This window comes from Brassica napus, unplaced genomic scaffold (genome assembly GCF_020379485.1).
Source record: "Brassica napus cultivar Da-Ae unplaced genomic scaffold, Da-Ae ScsIHWf_3126;HRSCAF=3945, whole genome shotgun sequence".
Classification (NCBI taxonomy): domain Eukaryota; kingdom Viridiplantae; phylum Streptophyta; class Magnoliopsida; order Brassicales; family Brassicaceae; genus Brassica; species Brassica napus.
Window position 1 is genome coordinate 1 of NW_026016351.1, and position 13,310 is coordinate 13,310.

At 32.9% G+C, this 13,310-nt stretch overlaps 1 pseudogene; it reads left to right on the forward strand.

Annotated features, from left to right (window-relative positions):
• The first annotated feature begins 4,399 nt into the window (after positions 1-4,399).
• On the forward strand, positions 4,400-5,214 carry LOC125603263 (annotated as a pseudogene).
• The last annotated feature ends 8,096 nt before the right edge of the window (positions 5,215-13,310 follow it).

The following is a 13,310-nucleotide window of genomic DNA, read 5'->3' on the forward strand; positions in this document are numbered from 1 at the left end:
CTTAAAGGTCTTCGGACGACTACGAGACAGTCATAAAACATAGAAACTCCATGTACGACTTACTTAAAGGTCTTCTGTATTCGACGCTACCCAGAAGACAATTCTAATTAAGACGTTGTAACGACTAACTTAAAGGTCTTCTGGACGACGAACCCAAGAAAATCTCTAATCTAAGACTTGGACTACTAACCAGAAGGTCTTCTGGAGTACTTACCAGAAGACAATTCTAGTTAAACGTTGGACGACTTACTTAAAGGTCTTCTGGACGACTTACTTAAAGGTCTTCCACGTCAGTTTTCTTACATTGTGGACGCTTATGGCCAGTTTCTTTTGCAGACTGAGCACCTATAAACCCTGTGTTGCTTCCGGTTTTGCGTCCTCTCATCCTGGATAGCTCCAACCAAGATTGCCATCTTGATTTCTTCTGTCTCTCCCCGGACCACGCTTTACTTCCGGAGGAAGGATGTGCTTGCCTCAACAAGTTGTCCAACACAAGGATATATTATTCTCTGAGTATCCTGCAAACAAAGTATCCTTTGAGTAGAACCGGCCACACATTGTTGGAGAATGCACACCAGCTGCTGTTCCAGCTGCTATAGCATGAGAGCAAGGTATTTTCTCGACTTGATAGACACCACAATCACACTTTTGAGTTCCAGATCACCATTACAGTCCCTATTGCCACCTTTCACAAAGAACTTCCATCCATCAATTTGTTGGACTCTCAGAGTATACGCGTTCTCCTCTCGACAGCAAGCAGTGTTCAACACCCCGACTATGTTTATTTTGTAAGACTCAAAGCAATCTCCTCTCCTTTTCCATACCAACCTTCCTTCACTTCTCCCTTATGAACTCCAGCAGGACTGAATAGGAAATCCTCTTTGCTCGCTTCAGTGCGGAGTTAATTGATTCAGCGATATTGCTCGTTTTAAGTTTGTACCTGTCTCCCTAACAATGAACCCTAGACCATAGGGTCACATCGGCTTCCCTCCAGATACTCAGCAAGATCCGGATTTTGCACTCCGTATCTCATCCATGTACCGATCAAATCGTAAGTGTATGAGCATAAAACAGCACCTTTCACTAAGTACAAGATATGCTTCCCTTTATACTTTTTGACAATATTCTCTTGAAGGTGATAATAACATATTCCTCGGGTTGCCCAAGGAAACACCTTTTCACACGCATTTATAATGGAGGCGGCCTGTCGGAGACTATCACCAAGAGGATACTCATCAGATACACAGCTCGCCAATTTTGTGAAAAACCATTCCCAAGATTCATCATTTCTCCACCATCTACATCCCAAAAGCCATGGATATATCTGAAAATTACCGTCTTGTGCGGCTGCAACCAACATAGTACCCCATACTTCCCACTTAGGTGAGTCCCATCTACCACAATGACCCTTCTCTGATACTTAAATCTTCTGATTGAAGCTCCAAAAGCAAGAAATAGATACTTAATCTATTCAAGAAATCAAGTTCTATAGCTGTGATAGAACCCGGATTGCTGCTGCTCGATTTGCTCCAATATGAAGGCAATCGCTCATACCCGTCTTCCGCTGATCCTCTCACCATTTCTTGCGCATATAACAATGCTCTGTATGAAGTGGTGTAATCAAGTGTCATGCAAACATGTTCTTCATTGTATCTTTGATATGCTGCGTATTCAACCCATCAATGATTCCAACTCGATCTATGAAAGTCGACAATGTACTTCGGAGTACAACGTTTCCGCTGAGCGATTCTGTCTGGGATGGAACATGTATGAGTTGCCAAATACTTGGTTACCCAAAACGTTTTAGTCCCATGTTTCACACTTGCTCGGACCTTCCATGACAACCACTAACACGACATGTTGCCACAAACAGAGTTTTCGTTGACTTGAATATTCTGAAGGAGAACCTACGCCTCACCGCTGTCGATCGCAACTCTGAAAGCAGTGCATCCTTACTAGCAAAACTCTGGTTGACATAGATTCTGTCTGCAGATGATCCTTCTCCTTCACAACCATATGCCCCTTTGTAATCATCAAAACAGATTTCATCATCTTCTTCTTCCCATCCTCATCTTTAACATTTTCATACTCACTATAATCCTCAAGCATCAGCGACAACAGGATGTCAGCATCCTCCTCCCCATCATGATCCTCAGCTTCATCCCCCTCTTCAGCTTCATGCCCCTCCTCAGCTTCTTCCCCCTCCTCAGCTTCATCCCCTCTTCATCTTCATCGCTTACATCAGCTTCATCCCTCTCCTCAGCTTCATCCCCCTCCCAGCTTCATCCTCCACATGATCTTCATCCTTTCCTCTGAAACCGTTCTCATCTTGCTAAAGCTTGATACACAAAGACGTACTTCATGCGTTTTAGTTATCTCGAGCAAGTTCCGAACTTGTCTATCACTTGTAACATGAATAGGAGGAAGGTCTGGAGCCACTGTTGTAATGAGTAGATTAGCTCCACAGACTCTGTGTTCATGTCCAGGTTATAATCTTCTTGAGTCATTGCAACAAGATCATCATTGTCGAACCTTCATTCAAAAATAACATTCTCGCTCCTTTGAAATGATCAACCACAAAATTCCAACATCCATCTTTCAACAACCATTGTCCATACACTGCATGTAACTGACGCTCATCTGAAAAGTCCAATAAAACACATTAGCAAACTTAGAACAAAGAAAACACAAGTTTATTAAAGATCGAAGCGGACGACTTCAATCTAAGTTGTCTAGACTACTAAACTATACGTCGTCTGGTCAACGCAGAGGTTATTTTTGCAATTGACTTTGAAATCTGGCTGTCGACGACTTACCTGGAAGTCGTCTGGCTGTAGACGACTTAACTTTCAGTCGTCTCAGGTTACAAATTTCAAAGTCAATTGCAAAAATACCTCTGCGTTGACCAGACGACTTCTAGGTAAGTCGTCTACAGCCAGACGACTTCCAGGTAAGTCGTCGACAGCCGACGACTTCCCAAGTAAGTCGTCTGACGAACAGATCTGGAAAAAAACTCGATTTCATACCTTAAATTGGTGAGATAAGTTCCTTAGCATACATGCTTCTCCAAGCACACAGAATCACAAACGAAAGTGACCCACCCTGAATCGTTAGCTTCTATGACTCTATGAACCATAAAAATTTTAGAATCAAAATCTTGGGTTTTCTAGCTCATTGTGGAGAGAAAGTGAAAGATATGTTGTGTTTAGTTCACAAGAATGAAAAAGAAGAAGGGTAAATCGATTTTGGGAGCATTAAGAGCTTTCAAATTGGTTGTTCATGGTGGTTGTGGTATTGATGACAATGGCAATCTTGTAATTACTTGAAGATGATGAGGGTGAGAGAGTAAATGTCATTTTCGAAAAGAAAAAAAAAATTGATGGCATTTTCGTAAATTATATGAACTTGTGGGGGGATAGGGCAAAACTCTTTTCAAAAAAAAGGGAGGTTAGTTTTTGTTTGACTTTAAGTTGTAGGTCAATTTTGTAAAAACCCCTATGAATTTCTATGAAAAGTCTATTAGGTTCATTTTTAAAAAAATCACAATGAATCAAGGTTGTGACTTCTGTTTTAATATATAAGATATAGGAAAGTTTTTTCTTTATTTAGTCGCTCTTTTTTTATTGGATAATCGACTAATCGTTTTCGCTAATTAAAACAGCCTATAGGCTTCTCATTACGCTATATATTTGAACAACATTGTCGGCATATTATAATTCTATTACGTCTAACCTATTTTAAAAAATGATATAGTACTATACTATATAACAAAATCTCATCGTTATTATCATTATCGTACATCCGTCGTTATTCATTCGTGCTATATAATACGGCTATCGCACCAAGCAGGCAACGTGATATGAATATATTAACATTTGGTTAGGAATAACGTAACAGAAAAATATGTCGTCAGCTATGTGACGATTAAGTAAAGTGAGGCACTTATTTACTAATTTAATGAAAGAATATACACAGTAGATTAGGCCAATTTCGTCAACTTGTTGGGAAAGTCAAACCCAAACCAATACAAAACTAAATTCTACTAGTTAGTTTCTTGGTAAAACTCAACTAATCGTAACTTTACGCTGTTTTATTATTTTTTCCCTAAATCATGATAATATCGAATATGATTAAATCATTTAGTTATTAAAAATATTAAATCATGTAATAAAGTAAGTATATAGTATACTATATATATTTTTTTTTTATTTTAGTTAGGAAAGAAATGCTAAGCCACAGAATCTAATATGTTTCCTAAATCAACGGTCATGATTGATTAAGAATAGTCTTCCTTTGACCAAGTCTAATCACTAAACCTAAATAAATAAACAACAAACGAAGGCAAATGCTGTTTTGTTACTTATTACAATCTCACACAGCCTTGAGACAACAACACAAAATGGCTAACTCAAACGATTGGTCTCACCTCTACAGCAACAACCAAGCCTTCTACACAACTTCCACCATCACTTCAACCCCGCCGTCACAACCACCACAGCAGCTTCTCCCTCCGGTGAAGCCACCTCCATGGACTTCGTCTTAGTCCAGAAACAGGCCGTGTAACCAAACCGGCACGTAGAAGATCAAGAGCCTCACGTAGAACACCAACAACACTTCTCAACACGGACACATCAAACTTCCGCGCCATGGTTCAGCAGTTCACGGGCGGTCCATCCGCTATGTCTTTCGGGTCAGGTATACCACTTCCGGTTTTAGCCTCACCTCTTCGTCGGATCCATCCGCCGGATCTTCCCACAAGTTCCTTGGCAATATAGTTACCAGCCTCACGCGCCGCCTCCACCGCAACAGCCTTATATGTTCTCGTTAACAACATGAATCCCGTCGTTGGGTATAGTAACATGAACAACCCTATACGATGGTTCCTGGTGGTTTTGGAACCGCGGGCGTGGGAGGAGGAGGTCTGCTCCGTCGTATAAGGAAGCCACGAATAGTAATACGTCGTCTTCGAGACTGCAATGAGAAAACGATTGGATTCTTTTGAAATATTTTTTTCTCCTTTTTCGCATAAAGGCAGAAATGTTAGGTACTGACTTTCTTTTGTCATAGAATGACAACTTTGACTGTTGTATATTTAAGTTTTTCGTTTTCATATTCAAGCTTTTTATCTTTGTTTTAGGCGTTGAGCATTTGTTTACAGCGTTATCACTTATCATGGTCCTAAATAAGCAAATATTCAATGACTGAAGTTGCACACTTGCTTGCATTCAAAAGAAAAAACTCCAGTTTGGCAGTAAGCAAAATAAAATAACGTCTCCAAATAAATCTATATGTTTTTACGAGAATACATTATCTGTTATACTCCCTCTGTTTCAAAATACATGAAGTTTTAAGATTATACACAACTATTAAAAAACTTGTTTTTTAATTTAAAAGTATCATTAAAATATAAATAAAAGTTATTTAACCAATCACAAAACAGACTACAAAATATCATTAGCTACACAGTTTTTGATAAAGTGAAAAAATACATTGATATATGAAAACATCATCTATTTTGAAACATCAAAAACTACCTAAACATCATCTATTTTGAAACGGGATGGAGAATAAATTATTATGGCATCCATATTTTCTACTAGACTTAGGTAAACTAAAGCAATGTTCTCGAACACTAATATATCACGTATATATATTATATATATAACGCTCTAATATGTTAAAAACATACTTTCACGTAAAGTTCTGAACTACATGTGAAAAATTGAAATTTCTTCAATATTATTCAAATTAATAGTAGTATATATGTATAACGTGCATGTATGGAGAATGTGAGAGAAATAGCTTACATCCAATTTCTGTATTCATTTATTGTAGGCATTCAAACATGAAAATTAGTTAGTGTGAATGTAGTTTTATCTGCTTTGCCAAATTAGCTCGATAAAATGCAAAATATGAATATAACTTTATATAACTTATTTTATAAAATGTGCATGGAATGGAGGATGCCTACAATAAATGAATACAGAAATTGGATGGAGAATGCCTACAATATATGATCCACTTAAGCTACATTCATTTACTTACACCCCAACGATTATTCTTATTCGATAAAACTGTAACTGTAAGTGAATGTTCTTTTACCAAATTGTAGCGATAATATAGAATATGAATATAAGTTAAAACTTTATAGTTTGCTTCTTTTATGGCACAATATATTTTCTATTGTCATATAACTTGTAGACGGAAAACGATGACTATCCTTTTCCAGTTCACAATTTGATTACTTTTTCTTGTCTTCAATCACTAACTTTATAAGATTGTTGAAATATATTTGAAGGAGAATTTTCGCCAAGACCAGAATAATCTTTTAACATTAAAATATGGTGATGATTAATTGGATCATATAGAAATTAAACTTGCTTTTCGTTGGAAACAGAGGAAGCTTTTGGGTGAAGGTAGGCTACCAACATTAACACACCTAGATTCTTACGTTATCGTTTATTTTTCCTCTTTAAATTTCTTCCCGCTCATATTAATTATGATTTAGACTGAAAGTGAGATGGATCTTTTGATTTAGATCGATGTTTTTGTTAATATAGAGTTTGGCCAATATACCAAAGCCAAACTCTATACTTATAGAATGTCTTTAGTTTTTTTTTCTTAGTCTTTTGCATTTTAATAGATTTTAGATTCTTAAGATAAATCCATAAATTAATAAGAGAATATTTCTATCATGTTGTAGACGTGTTTTATATTGACAAATAAAATAATATAAAAGGAATTAACAATGAAGAATCTTATTAAAAAAAAAGTAACATCGACGAAGTGACAAAAAATTGAGTGATAAAGGGGTTGTGAAGAGGGGATGTATCTAATACGCATTGTGGGTCCCTTAACCTCAAGTGAAATTTCCTTTCTTAACTGAATTTGAATTCATTCATCAATTATTATACTATACAACTAGGCAATAATCCGCACCTTGCGCGAAATATGATTATTAGTTTCGTTATTTTTTAATAAAGAGACATTAATCTATTTAATTTGAATATCGGTTCGGTTTTAGGTTGATTTTTGGTTTTTAATCTCCTAAAATATAACTATCATTTTAAATCAATATTTATATTTTGTTTGTTCGGTTAAAATGTTTGATGTTTTTGGTTTTTTTTTTCATGTGATAATTAAAAATTACTATTATTTGTTTGTTTTCATGTTATGAAACTTAGATAGTCGTGATGTCGAATCAATGGTTTCATATTATAGTTTCTAAATAGATAATAGTTCAAAAAGAAAAGAAAATGTTAAGACAAATCATTTTACTACAATTTGGTCGATAGGGAAAGAAGCCTTAAGAAAAAATATTTTAACTTCAAAAAAAATTTAGATATTTCAGTTGTGGTAAATATTTAGTTATAAAGTGCTCACGTCAATGTGCACATGTATGTGTAGTAAAGGTATATAAAGATGGTTGTTAAATATATAAGATAATGTTAATTAATATTAAATGATTTTTTTTCAAAATAATACATGAAAATAAAATTCTTAAATGAATTTATTTAAATAAAAATACTGTAAATTTATATAAACTATAATATATAACTTATATATAATTCTTTAAATATATGTATATATATATATATATATATGCATATAACAGATCAAATTAGATATTCGTTCCTATAAATACTGATATTTGTGGTTTGCTCTTTTTTTTACTGATATTGCATTTTAGTATTTAATTTGCTTCGTACAGTAACGAATATCCAGATTTTTCGGTTCAAATCAAAATTTTATGAATAATTGTCTAGCTGTATTCGTAAACAGTAAAAATAACGTAAAGAAGAACCATGCATGTGAGTTTTATATTAAAAAAAATGTAAAGTACATAGTGTGAACATATTTATGTAGTGTTTGGCTGAGAAACTCTGTACATGTAACATGTGTCCATTTTAGTGTGAACACATTTATTACAATGCTTCTACACGTGACATGTGTCCAGTTTAGTGTAAATGCATTTATTACAATGCTTCTCTTTTAATATATAACGGATTATACAAAACATCTTATTACGATCCTCAATCTTATACTTTGGTAGATTTTGATGTTATTTATGATTAAATTAGCCATCTTCTTTCATACATACTTAAATAAATGCGATAATCATTCTTTTGAACAAGTAGATATAAAGGGTGATTTTAAAACACAAGAGGAAGCATTTTTTTTTTTGTCATCAAACAAACAAACTCATATTAACTATGTGAATCAAACTAGTAGCTCTGCATCCATGTGAACGACGAAAGACGATTGTTTTCTTGCACTCTGTACTAGATTATCCGTCTTTTGATTCTCCGTTCGGGGTACATGAATGATCTCTGAGCTGAAGAAACATGTCTTCAGCATCTTTATATCTTCTAGATAATTTTCAAACGCCAGCTATTCTTTTGGTTCCGAAACCATCTTCACCAATTGAGAACAATCCATAGCAAATGTGACATAATATTGATGTAAATTTCTCATACACTCCATCACCCATATTAACGCTTCCATCTCCGAATGGAAAGGTGAAAGACTTGCCCGAATATTCCTTGCACCCAACAAACCATCAAATCCCTCAAGAATATTATACCAACCCTCGTCTGAATAATACTCTTTATCTTTCCAAAAACCATCTATAAAGCACCAAGGACCTGTCCTCCTCGGACAGTGCCTAACCTCAACTTGTTGTGATGGCTGCTGAATATTCTTCACCTGAGCCTCAGCCCAAAGTTTGGATTCGGTCTCCGCAAGATTAAGTGTATCTCGTGGGTCCATATCCAAATTACTAAAAACTTTGTTATTCCTACCTTTTCAAATGTACCATAATATCCATACAAAATGATGATCTTCCCTCTCCGGGATAACCCTCCAGAAAAAATGATCCAAATTTATGAAGATAGAACTAGTAGGGAAAAGATCTAGGTTTGACAGTATCTTTGACAACGCCCAAACTTGACGCATAGGAGGACATTAAAAAATACATTATTTATGATTCCTCATCAGCTCCACATCGAGCACAACATATATCTCCTTGAATTCTTCTCGCTTGCAAATTCTTTTTTCACAGCCATACATCCTGATACCATCTATCATAGAAAATGATTTTTTCGGAGGGTATCTCAATCTCACCTTCCAACAAAACGCTTTTAAAATATCCACTGTAGGACCATAGACCTACGGTGGTTTTGCCTTATCCGGATAGACCCGTTCTAGCTGGTATCTTGATTTAACTGAGTATTTCCTATTAGTTGTGAAATGTCATCCATCACTATCCATCATCTGGTTTCTACTCAGGAGTATAATTTTAATAATTTTAGCATTTTAGGAGTCCACCAGAGCCCAAATTTTTTGCGTATTCCAAGTTAGTAAAACTGGATCAATGAAAAAGTCTACAATAGGTAGCATTGAATTGGAATAAACTATCTACTATTCTTTCACCTAACAGTTTTTTGTAGTAATATAGTTTAGAAATGTATTTAATTGTATATAAATATAAATATAATTATAAATATATATATATATATCTTATGAGTTTATTGAGTGGTAGATTAGTGGTTGAGTTGTAGTTTTCTAGATGGTTATGTAAATTTCAAACTCCATCCAATGGTAATGTAATGATATTACAAAGTAAAAACCAAAATAAAAACTCTCACTCAGAAGTTCCAGAGCAGTTTGATTTTTGAAGTCCACATTGTCGGAGGAAGCTTGAATAGTGATAGATAAGACAACTCAACTAGAAACTTCGCGAGATCCATTTGAATCACCTCATTCGTACATAAATAAACACTCATTTTATTCAAAATTCAGATATAAGGTTTAAGTTTAACCAGTGTTTAATTGTTTATAATCACCTTCTGGTAACTATCTTATTAAAAGGAAAATTTCATAATTACCCAACTAAATTTCGTTAAATTTTTTATATCCAAACTTTTATACTACATAGTTTAATACTTCAACTAATTATTTTGCTCAGTTTAAACGCTTGCTTTTAAAACTATGTTCATTTTAATACACAAACTATGCTAATTTTAATAATAAGTTTTAAACAAAACTTTAAAATCTTTAAATTTCAAAAACAAAATTTATTACCTGTTTTCTTTTTTAAATAACATATGTTTGGATAATCTTAATTTTTATAATTTAGTTTTAGTGCTAATTTCAATTTTTTTTATTTTCTGAAGTTTAAAATAATTTATTTATTTTATTCATGATTATGGTTTTCTAAATTTTAAAATACTATCTCGTTAGTTTTATTCCTAAAAAATTAAAATAAAGATTTTTAAAATTTTATTTAAAACTTATTAATATCTTTGATTAAAATTAATATAGTTTGGGTATTAAAATAACACATTTTTAAAAGTAAATGTATTAAAATGTGTAAAATAATTACTTGAAGTATTAAACGGGTATCAAACTGTGTTGGGTATTTAACTAAGATGAGTAAACTTTACAACATTTTTTATTTTATTTTTGTCATGAAAGTATCATTCATTGATTAGGTTGTACCATTGTCAATATTTTCTTGTCAACGTACCAATGTCAATTTGTAAAGTTGATCACAAACAGACTAGAAACCATCTACAAGAAATAAGGATTCAACTTTTGTGAAGTATTATTGTCAATTTGTGAAGTTGATCACAAACAAATTATGAATCATCTGCAATAAGAAATAAGGATTCAACTTTGGCAAATTGTGTCAATTTATGAAGTTGAATCTTTATTTCTTCTTTCAGATGGTTCATAGTCCATTTGGATTAATAAGTCAGTTTGTGCTTTGTATAAACAACTCAAATCTAGAGTATTTCGTTCAGTTTTTGTATCTACAACAGCGGGTGATGACGATGACAATGGCGATGGCGATGAAAATCCAGATGGGGATGGGATTCTTCCTATTGATGGGAGGAAGAATAGAGGAAGACAATTTACTGATGATGTCAAGACAAACAGTTGATCAAAGCCAAAGTTGTTAGCTGTGAGGTCTGGAGACAAATGGAAGGTTGATTGATATTGTAACCCGTATGTTATCATCTCTCGGGGGATCAGTTGCTCATGTTTATCAGTATGATCATATCGTTCCCTGGTGATAGTTGATTACAACTTTTAAAAGACCCTAAATTTATGATGAAACAAACAAATTAACTAATTAAATCATTTATAAATGTTTAAAAAAATATTTATAGAAGCTTATAAACTAACAACTCCACCTCTTAAATACTAAAACCTAAACAATAATCATATCTTGAATCCAAATATTAGAGTATTTTTGATTGATCATATTTTTTTTCTTTTTTTGAGCAAAGATTGAGCATATATATTTTTAAAATAGTAGCCAACTTAGAATATTTCAAGAAATTTCGCTTAAAAGTATCATATTGGTGTAAATATAAGACTATCTAATTATATATGTATTATACTGCTGATTTTATTTTATATATTTAAATTAGGAACTAAATGGAGTGAAATGGAGGGTGGTATGTTATCATCTCTCACGAGGATCAGATGCTCATGTTTATTAGTATGATCATTTCATTCTCTGGTCAAAATCACATGACTCAACCTGGAGAATTGTCAGGTACTCCAATCAATGGTGAATACTTGGGAATGACGCTTTATTACAGCTATAAATTTGGTTTGTTAAGCTTTTAAACTCATATTCTCTGTTTTGGAAGATAAATTGTCTATTTGAATTTTAGGGTCTGCTGTAGCGATGATTCACAAACTCTCAACAATGGGATCATCACAAGATAATCAAGAACAGATAAAGTCGTCTAAAGTAGATAATCTTCTTCTTGCATAGCTTACATAATTCATCAAAGTTAGCTTTTTTTTTTGTTTGTTTGTCAAACGAATTGTCTTGTAACCTCTTGTTATTTGTGTCTTTGTCTAGTAGATATGTTTCTTACTTTGTGATTACAAATTAAACTCGAGAGTTTAGATTTTTTGGTCTCTCGTTTGCCTTTATTTTGAAGAAGTGTGAAACTTATGATGGTCCACAAAACTAGTCAAATAACACACTACTGATTGGGGTTTCATGTGGGACAAACCCAAGTTGAAACCCTCCAAAACTTTTGTACTATTTTTAACATCTCTGTTTTTTTTTTTACTTATTTTTGGTTAAATTGAGACTTTAGGCATATAATAAGAAAACTTTCAGTAGAGTATCTCAACTTAAATAATAAAAAATATATTATTGTTTCGATTATGAATATTTCAAAACGAGAAAAACTCAATCGAAAATATCACAAAACGGTGAAAAGTTCAGTCCAAAATATCCAAATAATATATTTTGACTAATTCTCATCACTCTAAGATATCTAATGATATTAGATCATTATTTTATTTACTTTTTAGAACTACTAATTTATTATAAAATTTTTGCTCTAGATCCATTTCCATTTTAGTTTTTTATCATGATAACTCAAACATTAAAATAACTAAAATAGAACTTGCTAGATACTCACAAGATACTATGAAAAATAATTTGCATAACATTATTGGTCAAATTTTTTTAAAAATATTGAAATTCAATAGTTTTATATAAGTAAACTTAAAATAACTGAAATAAAAACTTGCTACATAATCACAAAATACTACGAAAATATTTGGCATTATATTATTAGTCATTTTCTTAGAAGTATCTTGAAATTTAATAGTCTTATAGTAAAAACTATATAAAGTAATGATATTGGAATTACGAAATTTTATTATTTTTAGAGTTATTAATTTACAAAAATTATTTTTATATTTTAAAATATATTTAATAAATAAGATAAAGTTTTTATTTTGTCGTGATATGTTAATTAAATTATTAAATTAGACTTTTATTATTTTTGTTATACTATTTGGTGTATACAAAATATGTTTCATAGAATTTAAATGTAGTTTTTAGATATAATTTGACCTAATATTTTCAAAATATATTGTGGTTAAGAAAAAAAAGTTCAATTTCATTGTGAATGTAAAATAAATAATACATGATTTTTTTTGTACATATTAAACATTGTGTCAGGTCAGGATGGTATAGCATACTTGAGGGTTTTCAGGGATTGATGGTGCAAGGAATCTAGGGCAGGTCTTTCACCCCTCATGCAAGATAGAACGCTGATATGGGCAATGGAATGTATGAGGAATTTACAATCAGTTTCAGGTTACTTTTGCTACGGATTGTTCTCAATTGGTGAGATGGTTCGGAACCAGGGAATGGCCGGCTTTGAGAGTTACCTGCAGACATAAAGCTATGAAGACCGTTTTTACTAGCTCAGAGATCATTCATGTACCCCGTGACGAAAATCAAAAGCGATAGTCTAGCATGATGT